Here is a 15477-nt window from a genome sequence, read left to right on the forward strand (position 1 = left end):
TATGATGATCACAGATATTTGGCTTTAATTTAAAATTATTTCAAATTTTATGGACCGCAAAAATCCCCCTCTAACTGATACTTACTGACCTCCAGCTTCCTATCCCATTTATTGCATCCCACTGGAGACTTACCCTCTTATTTCTTTTACCTCTACTTTTCTTTACCATAGTCACTTGCCCATTTGCTCTATTTTATTTCATATCCCTCTCTACCTGCCCTTTCTCCTCTCTCCACTAGGTGGTAGCACCATCCCACCTTTTGCCTTTTGCCTACTCTTATTCTATTTAAATTTTTTTCTTTTTTATCCATCTTCACCTCCAAATACTTCTAAAGCCAACTATCCCACAACTTTACTCTACTTTCCCAACCTTATATATTTTTTTTCTTCCCCTGTGTTGCTTTATCTCTATCAAATTCCACCCAGCCTTACAGTACTTTCTCCTACTTACCTCAGCTCTTACCTGCAGTGGCTGATACTTTTCAGCTGGACTCTTCTGCCCTGTTGTTCTACTCCTCCTTGATCCTTCCCTCCCACCTCTCTCCCCTAGCAAACTCCCAGCACACCCTTTCTACCATATTTATCCCCTCCCCCTCTACCTACCACCTCCCGAGAATGTACTTCTAGACGCCATTACCTGTTTGGTGCCATTTTTTCCGAACTCCCAATTAGGATACAGCACCTCGCTCTCCACTACTGGGGTTATTACGCAGTAGTGCTGCTTCGCTCACCCCCTTGTATGTTTTTGTAGAGAATAACAATTCTTTTTACTGCTCTGATGTTGTTAGGGATGAATTTATCTGCCAAATCTGCCTAATGCTTGTTTAATTGCATTTGTTTGAGCAAATGCTCTGATGCTTATTTTAGAATACTGTCTGCAATTGCCTGTTTAAATGCGTTTTCTTAAACTAATTCTCTGATGTTTTGTAGTAATGGAATTTAACTGCTAGTCTACACTTTGCTTTGCTTACATGCGATTTACTTTTGATTTGCTTACATGCTCTGATGTTTTGTAGTAAAGGAATTGAATTGCTAGTCTGCACTTTGCTTTGCTTACAAGCAATTTCTAGAGAAGGAATTAACTTCTAGCCTGGAAACTGCTTTGTTTTAATTATATTAATTTTGAACTGCTCTGTGATTAGTACTCAGTTCAACTGGGACAAACTGGTGCAGTTTTTCACCCTCCCCTTGGCTTATTTTGTACTTTGCAGCTGTTTGAGATCTTTTTCTTCTCCTCGGCGCTTAGTAGTGACTACACTTCCTCCTGAGTTAGTGCCTAAGAAAAGCATGTAATTAGCGACCTTTCCTGCTGCATGCAGTTTGTACCTAATGGGTCTGTGAGCTCTGCGAGTGCTGCAGGAGCCTCTCATATTTACTGTGTCAGTCAGTGAGCTTCTGTGAGTATTGCAGGAGCTTCTCATTTTATTTTGCCACTGACTCCAGGTCTGTGAGCTCTGCGAGTGTTGCAGGAGCCTTTAATATTTACTGTGTCAGTCAGTGAGCTTCTGCGAGTATTGCAGGAGCTTCTCATTTTATTCTGCCACTGACTCCAGGTGCCGCCTTTTATGCAAAGCCTTCCTAAAGGCGCTACCCGTAACTCATACTGCAGCCTACATTTTATTTCCCTAGCTTACAGTGACTGCCTTCTAAGGCTTTACAGGAACTAACTCCTAAGCCTGTTGATATTATATTTATAAAATTGGTACGCCTTCCACCAAAGCGCACATCATTATCTCCCTCCCTCCAGTCACCAAGAATGGCTCCCCAAATACTGTTCGGAATACCATACTGTGCCGTTTGTTATCTTAGTATTCTTCAACCCTGAACGCCATTCACTAAAGACCTAAGGTTTTATTTTATCCATTTCTAACTTAGAATGCCATCCTATAAGGCGTCATATTGTAACTACTCCAGAGCCTGCTTATCTGGTTTATCTTTTATCAAGAACGCCCCTTCAGGTGCTCAGAGTAAGCGTTTTTGTAGCTAATGCTCCCATTTACCGCAACTCTAGCTACATTGTAGCACAGAACGCTACTTATGTGTTTCACCCACAGTTTTCTTGATACATTTCCTCCTTTTAGAGGCATTTTATTGAGCCTTATCACCTTATTTTAACTAGCAGCTAGTATTTATTATTTAGCTTATAATAACTATACAGTGCCTAGCCTATTTTACTTAGCTATTGTTATAAATTTGCCTAGCCACTTTTTGAACTGCAGAGAGTTATATATTGCCTCCCCAGTTTATTGTACAAGTTTTGATAGATTGCTAAGGATTTTTCACACTTTGTCTGCCTAAATTAATGTTTATTCCAACTCTCAGTTTATGGCATATCTTTGCTTTAACAGTATTAATTACAATTATCATATATTAAATTGCCTAGCCATTCACTACACATTGTATAGAGGTACAATGCATTTATAATTTGTTTCAAATGTATTAGTTTGCCTGAACTTGTTATTGTACTACTGCATTTCTCTGCTCCCTTTACCTAACATCTAAATTGTATAACTGCTTTTGACTTTGGACTTTACTAGTTGGTAGTGGTAATAATAAGACTTTCTAAGTTGCTCTTTCTCTCTGTCTTCACTTGCATTCTTCTTCAACAGCAGTTTTCTCAATCTTTCCCTTCAATTTAACTCTCCCTCATATATACCCTTCTTCTAGACCTACTCATCACTTTTCTTCCTTACATTTTTTCCTCCATATCTACTCCAACTCCTATACTGTCTAATACATACATTCCTCATCTTCCTCTCTTCTCCCTAATATTTACTTTTGCTTGTTTTTTCCCCTCTCTTTTTACAGTACTCCTCTCCTGAAGGTCCGTCTCTACCTCCCGAATTATACAGACTCCATTCTGCAATAGCCAAGTCGGCCTACCTGGACTTTTCCTGCTCACTAGTCTGGGCTTACCCGAAAAGAACCTCAGTGTGGAATCCCTTACCTATTTTTCTCAGTAAATGTATGTAGCCTTACACCAAACTCAGTTATCTAAACATCCTTATTTGCTAGCCTGTCCCACAGTGTGTGTGATTCAGCAGCCTACCGGAGACTGCAAAAATCCCCCTCTAACTGGTACTTACTGACCTCCAGCCTCCTATCCCATTTATTGCATCCCACTGGAGACTTACCCTCTTATTTCTTTTACCTCTACTTTTCTTTACCATAGTCACTTGCCCATTTTCTCTATTTTATTTCCCTATCCCTCTCTACCTGCCTTTTGCCCTCTCTCCACGAGGTGGCAGCACCATCACACCTTTTGCCTTTTGCCTACTCTTATTCTATTTTAAATGTTTTTCTTTTTTTATCCATCTTCACCTCCAAATAGTTCTAAAGCCAACTATCCCATATCTTTACTCTACTTTCCCAACCTTATATATATTTTCTCTTTCCCTGTGTTGCCCTATCTCTATCAAATTCTACCCAGCCTTACAGTACTTTCTCCTACTTACCTCAGCTCTTACCTGCAGTGGCTGATACTTTTCAGCTGGACTCTTCTGCCCTGTTGTTCTACTCCTCCTTGATCCTTCCCTCCCACCTCTCTCCCGTAGGAAACTCCCAGCACGCCCTTTCTACCATATTTATCCCCTCCCCCTCTACCTACCACCTCCCTAGAATTGACTTCTAGATGCCACTACCTCTTTGGCGCAATTTTTTTTTCGAACTTCCGATTAGGATACACCACCTCGCTCTCCCCTACTGGGCTTGTTATGCGGTAGTGCTGCTTAGCTCACCCTCTGGTATGTTTTTGTAGAGAATAACAATTCTTTTTACTGCTCTGATGTTGTTAGGGATGAATTTATCTGCCAAATCTGCCTAATGCTTGTTTAATTGCATTTGTTTGAGCAAATGCTCTGATGCTTATTTTAGAATACTGTCTGCAATTGCCTGTTTAAATGTGTTTTCTTAAACTAATGCTCTTATGTTTTGTAGTAATGGAATTTAACTGCTAGTCTACACTTTGCTTTGCTTACATGCGATTTACTTTTGATTTGCTTACATGCTCTGATGTTTTGTAGTAAAGGAATTTAACTGCTAGTCTATACTTTGCTTTGCTTACATGTGATTTCTAGCGAAGGAATTAACTGCTAGTCTGGAAACTGCTGTGTTTTAATTGTATTAATTTTGAACTGCTCTGTAATTAGTACTTGGCTCAACTGGAACAAACGGGTGCAGTTTTTCACCCTCCCCTTGGCTTATTTTGTACTTTGCAGCTGTTTGTAATCTTTTTCTTCCCCTCGGCGCTTAGTTGCGACTACACTTCCTCCTGAGTTAGTGCCTAAGAAAAGCATGTAATTAGCGACCTTTCCTGCTGCATGCAGTTTGTACCTAATGGGTCTGTGAGCTCTGCGAGTGTTGCAGGAGCCTTTCATATTTACTGTGTCAGTCAGTGAGCTTCTGTGAGTATTGCAGGAGCTTCTCATTTTATTTTGCCACTGACTCCAGGTCTGTGAGCTCTGCGAGTGTTGCAGGAGCCTTTAATATTTACTGTGTCAGTCAGTGAGCTTCTGCGAGTATTGCAGGAGCTTCTCATTTTATTCTGCCACTGACTCCAGGTGCCGCCTTTTATGCAAAGCATTCCTAAAGGCGCTACCCGTAACTCATACTGCAGCCTACATTTTATTTCCCTAGCTTACAGTGACTGCCTTCTAAGGCTTTACAGGAACTAACTCCTAAGCCTGTTGATATTATATTTATAAAATTGGTACGCCTTCCACCAAAGCGCACATAATTATCTCCCTCCCTCCAGTCACCAAGAATGGCTCCCCAAATACTGTTCGGAATACCATACTGTGCCGTTTGTTATCTTAGTATTCTTCAACCCTGAACGCCATTCACTAAAGACCTAAGGTTTTATTTTATCCATTTCTAACTTAGAACGCCATCCTACAAGGCGTCATATTGTAACTACTCCAGAGCCTGCTTATCTGGTTTATCTTTTATCAAGAACGCCCCTTCAGGTGCTCAGAATAAGTGTTTTTGTAGCTAATGCTCCCATTTACCACAACTCTAGCTACATTGTAGCACAGAACACTACTTATGTGTTTCACCAATAGTTTTCTTGATACAGTTCCTCCTTTTAGAGGCATTTTATTGAGCCTTATCACCTTATTTTAACTAGCAGCTAGTATTTATTATTTAGCTTATAATAACTATACAGTGCCTAGCCTATTTTACTTAGCTATTGTTATAAATTTGCCTAGCCACTTTTTGAACTGCTGTGAGTTATATATTGCCTCCCCAGTTTATTCTACAAGTTTTGATAGATTGCTAAAGATTTTTCACACTTTGTCTGCCTACATTAATATTTATTCCAACTCTCCGTTTATGGAATATCTTTGCTTTAACAGTATTAATTACAATTCTCATATATTAAATTGCCTAGCCATCCTCTACACATTGTATAGAGGTACAATGCATTTATAATTTGTTTCAAATGTATTAGTTTGCCTGAACTTGTTATTGTACTACTGCATTTCTCTGCTCCCTTTACCCAACATCTAAATTGTATAACTGCTTTTGACTTTGGACTGTACTAGTTGGTAGTGGTAATAATAAGACTTTCTAAGCTGCTCTTTCTCTCTGTCTTCTCTTGCATTCTCCTTCAACAGCAGTTTTCTCAATCTTTACCTTCAATTTACCTCTCCCTCACATATACCCTTCTTCCAGACCTACTCATCACTTTTCTTCCTTACATTTTTCCTCCATATCTACTCCAACTCCTATACTGTCTAATACATACATTCCTCCTCTTCCTCTCTTCTCCCTAATATTTACTTTTGTTTGTTTTTTCCCCTCTCTTTTTACAGTTCTCCTCTTCTGAAGGTCCGTCTCTACCTCCCGAATTATACGGACTCCATTCGCAATAGCCAAGTCGGCCTACCTGGACTTTTCCTGCTCACTAGTCTGGGCTTACCCGAAAATAACCTCAGTGTGGAATCTCTTACCTATTTTTCTCAGTAAATGTATGTAGCCTTACACCAAACTCAATTATCTAAACATCCTTATTTGCTAGCCTGTCCCTCAGTGTGTGTGATTCAGCAGCCTACCACAGACTGCAAAAATCCCCCTCTAACTGGCACTTACTGAACTCCAGCCTCCTATCCCATTTATTGCATCCCACTGGAGAGATACCCTCTTATTTCTTTTACCTCTACTTTTTTTTACCATAGTCACTTGCTCATTTGCTCTATTTTATTTCCTTATCCCTCTCTACCTGCATTTCTCCTCTCTCCACTGGGTGGCAGCACCATCCCACCTTTTGTCTTTTGCCTACTCTTATTCTATTTTAATTTTTTTTCTTTTTTTATCCATCTTCACCTCCAAATACTTCTAAAGGCAACTATCCCACAAGTTTGCTATACTTTCCCAACCTTATATGTTTTTTCTCTTCCCCTGTGTTGCTCTATCTCTATCAAATTCCACCCAGCCTTACAGTATTTTCTCCTACTTACCTCAGCAGCTCTCACATGCAGTTGCTGATACTTTTTCAGCTGGACTCTTCTGCCCTGTTGCTCTATCCCGCTCTGTTCACCCTGCGGGCTCACTCCGCTCCCCTACCCTGCCCCCAATTCTCACCCGCCCTTAGTGTTCCTACATGTATTGCCATCCCATACTCCCTCCCTCTTACATCACCCAATCCCATCACAACATTGCTCCACCCTCTACACCAGACACACCTTACTCAATACTCCTCCTCCCATCCACCTGCCTTACCTATATCTCTCTCTAACCTCCATAATCTTTTCTCCTCAAATCAAACTATATCTACAATGCCCTCCTTTACTACTACAACCCTTACCCCTACAGCACTCCTACTCCTCATTCTACTTCCCCTGTATCATGCCACCTCTTATACCAACCTCCACCTACACCCTCCACCTCCACCTCCATACCCCAACAGTCAAGTCACTTCTACAACATCTGTGCCTCTCTAAACCCCTTCAACCCCACCTCTCTATTAAATTTTCTAAATCCCCTCTAATTTCTGCAAACCCAAACACACACCCTACCATCCATTCATAGCCAAACACAATACTAAACAATGCATTCACATTCTCTCTTACCTCTTCTAAGCAGGTGACATTCATCCCAACCCTGGACCAAACACTTCTCAAACAAAAACCATAGCTCTAACATCAAACCTATCCATAGTTTCAAATTCCTCACCATCAATTCCCAAAGCTTAGCTAATAAAATTACCCTCTTTCATGCCTGACTCAACCATAACTCAACTGACATAGTAGCCATCTCTGAAACCTGGTTATAACCACACATAACCAACTCAGAATTCCTTCCCCCCAGATTTCAATGCCTCCAATCAGACCACCTAAATAAAAGAGGTAGTGGAGTAGCACTAATTTATTCTAATCATTTATCCATTACTCCCTTCCCAAATCCTATTCCCTCCTTTAATAACGCTGAACTAGTGATTGGCATTCTAAAATTAAATGACCATAAAAGTATTTGTATCATCTCCCTTTACATTCCCCCTGGTAATAATACCAATACCTTAGAAGACTTCCTCTCCTGGTCCTGCTGAAATATTAATCACGAAACTTACATAATGGGAGATGTAAATATTGACCGGCAAAAAATCATTGACCCTAATCCCACCTTATCAATCAATCTCTTCAACTTTACTCAACTTATTCACTCCATTACTAGGCCCAACAAAACCAACTGCCCAGGCTCCATCCTAGACTGGATCCTAGTGTCTCACTCTAACAACATCACTACATCTGGTGTCACTCCCGACCAATTAGGAGACCACCTCCCTGCCTTCACCCATAGAGCCACATCCTCTTCCTCATACTCCCACCAGCTTCTACATACTCATAACCTAACTAATTTTAACCCCTCTACCTTCTCTGACTCCTTTAAGCTCACTAACTGGAACCGACTAAAAACCCTGCCTCTATATGAAGCCATTGACTTCTTCAACTCTACATTGCTGTCTGTCCTAAACTCCCTACCTCCAATACGAACCAAAAGAGTTAAAGCCAAGACAGACCCTTGGCTTACAAAAGAAACCAAGAAAATTATGCAACAAAGAGACCAATCTTGGAAGAGCTATCTCCATCATAAACAACCTGAATTCTTACTAAAATACAAACAGCTGAGAAACCTAGCCAAAAAGCAAGTCATTATAGACAAAAAATCCTACTACAACCACTTACAAATAAATCACACAAAGAACCCCAAACAACTCTGGAACTATATTAACTCCCTTCTCAAACCTGGTACCACAAATAACCCTTATCCTGACACTAGCAAATCTGACCAAGAAATTGCCAAACTATTTAACACCTTCTTCACATCTTCTATTGCTGAGTTAACCAAAACCTTCCCCAATAACATCCCCCTACGCCCTTCTCCCAAGCTTCCCCCCTCTCCTCCCACACCCCCTAACTTTTGAACTTAAACATGTATCCACCTACCTCCTAAAGAAACTTCTCTCCAAACTTAAACCTTGCACCAATGCTCCTGACAACATTCCCTCCTCCTTCTTAAAAATTGCCTGTGACAGTATTGCTCTCCCTATCAGCATCCTGATTAATAGATCACTACTCAAGTCTTATGTAACCAAACTATGGCGTTCTGCTTTTATTCTTCTACTCCACAAGGGTGGCAAAAACCGTAACTTCTCCAACTTCCACCCTATAGCCATCCTCTCTCCAATCTCTAAACTTCTCGAAAAATGCATACACATGCAGCTCATGCCATTCCTAACCGAACACCAACTGCTCTCTCCTACCCAACACAGCTTCCGCCCTGGACACAATACCAACACAGCCCTTCTCTCCTCTTTACACTCTATCAATTCAGCTTGAGATTCTGGTAACTTAGTTTCATCTGTTCTATTAGATTTATCTAAAGCTTTTGATACCATCTCTCACACCCATCTACTAAACCATCTATCTAACCTCACCATCTCCCCAAAAACTCTTTCCTGGTTCTCCAGCTATCTTTTAGACAGGTCCCAAGCAGTGAAATGGGGCCAATCCTCCTCCACCTTCCTTCCCACCCCCACAGGAGTTTCCCAAGGTTCCATTCTTGGCCCTCTGCTATTTAACATCTTCATTAATGATTTACCCAAAGCCATTTATAATACCAAAATTGTCCAATAAACAGACGATTCTACTTTGATCTGCTTTGCCTCCAACCAAACTGAACTCCAGTCTCTAACTCAATCTGCCTTCTCAACCACTGAATAATGGATGCAACAGAACCACCTCTCACTTAACACTAACAAAACTAAGATCCTCCTATTCACTCCCTCTAAATCCACTCCCATTGATAAAAACTCATTTCAAATTACCAGCCTTAACAACTCTATCATTGACATTGTTCCCTCTGCCAAACTATTGGGGGTCACCATCGATGAACACTTAAAATTCAATACCCATATCCAACTCAACATCAAGAAAACCCACATAAAACTCAGCCTACTGTACAAGAATAATCACTTCCTCTCTCCCTCTACTCGACATACCTTGGCCACTACATATCTCCTCCCATCTCTTCTATATGGTGCTCCTCTGCTTACTAATTTATCTTCCACCCTTACCTCCAAACTAGAAGTATGCTACAATAAAATCTCCAGATTCGCCACAAAAAGCAAACTCCTTCTCTCATCACCGCTCCTCCTTACAAACTTTAAACTGGCTTGAACTCCCCAATCAACTAGACTTCCTCCAAATTGTCTCAGCCCACTATTTCAACCCACCAGCTGCCCCGCTTTATCTAATATCCTCCAACCATATAGCCCCCCCCCCCCACCCAGACCCCTTAGATCAACTCACCAAAACCTTATTTCCATCCACAAACCTAAGTGCCCAGCTGGTCAGGTTTTACTCTCCTTTGCCCTAGCTAAAAAATGGAATGCCCTGCCCTCTACATTGAGGACCTGTGACAACCTACACACCTTCAAAAGACAACTTCACTCCTACCTGTTTCTTCACAGAAAATGTAACTGCACTCTTCGCCCCATACCTCCCAAGCTCACTTCTTCCTTCTCTCCTGGCTAACCTCCTTACCTTTCTAACCTCTCTCATAGACCTAGACTATTAGCTGTAACTAATATCTGCACCCAGCATCGTGCTCTATGCCTCTCATCAGTCCTGGATAATTTTTCTTTAATATCTTAGTTACTTAGTGAATAATACCTATTTGTCTGCTATTCTACCTGCTGTGTTTTTGTAAGAATACATATTGACTGTAATGCAAATGATTTTTCTTTGTTATTTCAATATGTTATGTAACTTTGTAATGTGGTAATTCAATTATGTGATGTAACTTTTGTGGAGCTTTTCTTCCCGGGCCTCCACTGAAAACGGGCTCTTGAGCCTAGTGGACCTCCCCGGTCACCAAACTGGAATAAATACTAAATAAGTAATGGAAAAAACAGTGAAAAACATTTGCTAAACAAAACAGTTTTGCACTGAACACAGACAATAAAAGCAATAGCAAACATGTCTTCAATTAAAACACGCGTTTAGTGAAAATGCATCTGACAGCCAATAAAGTACAAGACACGGACTGGAATTCAGTCAAATAGCATATAGAGAAGCACTAATTAGCAGGCACAGGAATTGAAAAGACACATTCAAAACATTTACTTACAGCTTGGGATAACTCACAGGAAGAGCGTGTCAATTTTCAGGTGCAGCCCAAGAGAGCTACCTGATGAAATAATTTGATGATAGTCACACAGTAGACAAATGAAGACTGAGGGCATAAAATCCAGCACTACAGAAGCAGCTCTTTACTAAAGTACTAGATAGACTGTTGCATCCCAACACACTGCATTTTACACCTAAAAACAACAAGCTAAATTAAAAATGTGTTCACAGTTAAAATGTTAACATTAAAGTTGTAGACGTAATCTTGCCTGATTTATTCACACATAATAAACACACTGTCAACTGTAAACAAAAGAAGGAAACCAAGGATTGTACCCAAAGAACATGGCTTATATGACAATGCTGTAGATTACTACAGTTAATACCTTCCTTTACACCATAATTAATTAACACACAAATGCATGCATACACAAACACACACACACACACACACACACACACACACACACACACACACACACACACACACATCATGATTGTACACCTCAGATATCTGCTTTAGAATAAGTGAGTGAGTACATATAATAAATAATAGAAATAACAGGCCAACTGTCTGCTATCAGAACCATGCAGTGGAACCAATTGTAATACCTCTCTGCCCTCTTAACTTCTTAGCTGATGAATCATAGACAAAGGCCGAGAAATCTGGAACAGATTTTAAATGTTTCTCTTATATACTTTGACAGTTGTTATAATAAAAATTTTGCATTAAGAAACATTTTTTTAAATGATACAAGTTGTAAGACTTTCAAGTCTGTCACTGCAGCCCACAATTTGCCACAAATCCACAATTTTACAAGGAATGGACAAAAATACCTCTTAATTCTCTGCTCATGAATTCTGGACAAAGCCAAAAATAATGAAAGAGCAAAGGCCAAAATGTGAAATATTATTTTTTCACCTATTTGTAGCCAGGTAAACTCATTGTATCAAGGGTCCTTTTCCTATCTGAGTAATGTGCTCAAAGGTGCACAGTAGGCAAATGGAGGTGGAATGATTTAGGATTGCTAATTTGTATTTTTGTTGGTACTTAATTGTTGAATTCCTGCAAATGTAGCCCTGCTAAAGGGACCCAGTAAAGCACTCATTATTTTCCATCAACAAAGCAACCTTAATAACTGTCTAACCTCAATACACCACCCCCTTCTAGCTCACCAATCAAAGGACTAGACAACATGGATATGTAATTTCCTAACTTTTCTGTAGTCAGTTTGGTGGATATGGGCATCTTGAGACAATGTAGCAACTTTCTCATGTTTACTGACAACCACATAATCCATAAAGAAGTAGATTAAGTATGTGAGAGTTGCACTTACACAATGACATTGGAGGCTAAACTCCCAGATAGAAGCACACATCAAGTTGTTGAAACCACGCATCCAACACCTTCCTCACATAACACACAACACACACACATGGATTAACTTATGCTGAGGCAATTAAAAGTAATCTTCCTAAACAACAAACATTGTCTAGACTACTTGCTGTCCAAGCTATGCTTCAGCAAAACCAAAGGCACTCAGAAAAATCAACACAAAATACCACACATACTGTCACTCTCAGTGGAGCCCCAAACACTAAGTCCCTAAGGCAAGCAAACTCACTTCCCAGGACTCTCACCATAGTGGACTCCATTGCAAGATATACTGATATCCCTCTAATCAGATTGAACAAGCAAAGGATAACTGTGAGTTGCTTGTATGGAGCCAAGATCTGCCAAATCACACAGACACTTAAGTCATTATGTTACAGGCACCAGTATGACTCCATCATAGTCCATGTTGGTGTAAATTACCTAAAATGTACCTCCCTAGACTATATGAAAAGAGACATTATGGAGCTTTAAAACTATATGACTCAGGCTGGTATAAGCCTAGAACTGAGGAGCATATTTCCATCATCAATGATTATGCCACAATATGAGCAAAAATGATTTGATTTCCTCAGTTGACTGTCTTTCTGGTGTCATTCTAAGAGGATCCAATAAATTCCAGCCTGGAGACAAATGTTTAACAGACCACTTTGCCTTGCCAGGGATTGTCTGCACCTTTCCCCTCTAGGCTTTAGAATCCTGACTAAAACTGTATCTATACCCATAGTGACTTTTTTAGGCAGTGCCAAAATACAAACCTACCAACATAGAAAAGGCAACTCAAATGAACCTCAAGGTGATGCGACTGAATGCCAAGAGCCTAAATAAAAACCTGCACTCCATCCAAGCACTCCTCACACTTGAGAATATGGACAACTGTGCAGTTACTCAGATATAGTTTAAACAGGCAGAGTACACCAGCAGTGCAAGTTATCAGTGGCTTACACAATTTTAGACCAGTAGCTGCACGGACAATGGCTAAAGGTGGAAATGTCTTGATATACATCAATAACAAGTATATTTCTAGGGTGGTCAAACAGGATGACGTACCAGAGCTTCTCCATGTGCTGATCACCGTAGACAAAATCTCCTACCATGTCCTAGCCAGCTGTAGGTCACCCTCCATGTCCCAAGAAGCTCACAATGCATATCTGGTCCTACTGGAGACACTTACATCCAACCTAATACCCCACACATGGGAGAGTTTAATTACCTCTCTATAGACTGGAATTCCTAAACAGCCTCAAATCTACAGTCAGAGATTCCTCGATTTCATAAATACAAACACACTTGGCCAAATAGTGAATACTCCCATTAGAGACTCTAACATACTGAACTTCATGCTCACAAATATGGAAGAATGTTGCAATCCCCCATTGCCTTGTCATGAAAGGTAAGGTTTCCCATAAAGTGGTCTCCTTTGAAATCAAAATCAGCTCCATAATACTACTAAAACCAGTAACAGTTAGGAACTATTCCAAGGCAAATTACCTTTTATTAAGAGATGGTTTGTCAAACTTCAATGCTATCCTAACCCAGAGAATAAAGCAGCCTATGCCAAATTGCTCTCAGAAACTCTATACAACCATATTAATGGCTGAAGAGAGGCTGTTGGACCTACTAGATGTAAGCCCAAGATTAGCACCAGAAACAAACTGTCCTGGTATTCCAGATTAAAAAGGATATGCAACAAAAGGAAAACAATATGGCAAAAATCAGGAAGGATAATTGCCATAAAGATAAAAACGTTCTCATCAAACTACATGTAACTAAGAGTGCTAATTAGGTCAAGCAAAACAAACTTTGAGGGTAAGATAGACTCACTTCAACTATGTCAGAAACTTCAAGGACAGCACATAACAATGTGCTGAACTGGCAGTTAATGGTGCCACAGTCACTGAGCCTGACCATACAGCAAACCTATTACCAGAGATTTCAGTTTCAACTTTACACCCTCATAGCCAACAATCCCCCAAGAAATACCTGAAAAATTAATCCCTCCATCTATAACTAGGAAGCACATACTGGCTATGTTCGCTAAAGCCAAGAACTCAACTTCACTAGGTCGCCATAACATTTAAGGATGCCTCCTGAACAGTCTAAATTATGGCTTATCAGGACCCCAGATTTATTTATTTATTTAAGTATAGTCTTAAAACATGCTTTTTGCCATGAAAACAGAGGACAGTAATGGTCACCCCCCTTCATAAGGAGGACCATAAATTGATCCTGAAAACTTCAGACCCATTACTCTCACTAGCGTTATTTGTAAGCCATTAAAGGAATTATTTTTGAATTTATTAATAAGAGCATATGAGACCTACAGACACTGGATCTATCCCAATTTGGCTTTTTCAAAGGAATGTCATGCTTACTGAATCTGGTGGACTTCTTTGAAAACGTCACTAAGGCAATGAATGAGGACAAAACAGTACATACTGCCTACCTTAATCTGGCTAAAGCATTTGATACAATGCCTCACTCAGGCATTGTCAACAAACTTACAGAACTCAAAATAAACCCCTTTATAACATTGGATAGCTAGTTGGCTCATTGATAGGACTCAGGAGGTTAGAATCGGTGGTGCCATCTCCACACAGAGGCCTCTCCCCCAGGCCATTGTGCTAGGCCCACTCTTTTTTGGTATCTTCTTCTCAGATTTCAAAGTCAGTGTTGAAGGCCACTGACTAACCAAGTTTACAGTTGATTGCAAACTGGGAACAGTAATTGAATCCTCACAAAATGACAGCACCCTTCAGGAAGGTCTAACACAGGGAAATGTTTGGTGCCAAAGCCATGGCTTAAAACTCAATACCAAAAATGCATTATAGTACCTTTTTTTGAATTTGACCAACCCAATTAACTATGTCATCAATAAAATACCCCTAAAAGTTGATTTAGTAGTCAGGGATCTGGGAATCCATGTAGACAGTAACCTAGCATTTGGCCAACATGTGCCCAAGGTAGCAAAAAAATCCTACTATGTTGCTCAACTTATAAGCAAGGGCTGGGTAACTAGGTCCAGGGAGGTTATCATACCACTGTACTCAGCCCTCATCAGACACATCATAGAGCATAATGCCCCTTCAGTATGCACCTGACCAGACACATGCAGCAGCTGGAATGCCCACAAACATTCATTACAAAAAGAATACAGGTAGTTAACAAACTGTCCTGCACTTATCACCTCAAAGCCCTGTCTCTTTACTCACTATCCTACAGACCTCTGAGAGGTGACTTTTTTCTGGCATAATGCATGCAAAAACACCAGGCTGTGCTTGTCCATAAATAGAATAACCACATTGAGCATCACATACAGACAGCTGAAGTAATAGAGTACTGATGGCTGGGCACAGTTATGATTTGACATTTGGAGAAGGGAGTACAGGGCTACATGTCAATTACAAGAAAGTATTTGAGTGCTGATGTATATAAAATAAACAATTGCATTTAGGG

This window comes from Protopterus annectens, chromosome 4.part0 (genome assembly GCF_019279795.1).
Source record: "Protopterus annectens isolate FY-2018-M chromosome 4.part0, PAN1.0, whole genome shotgun sequence".
Classification (NCBI taxonomy): Eukaryota; Metazoa; Chordata; order Ceratodontiformes; family Protopteridae; genus Protopterus; species Protopterus annectens.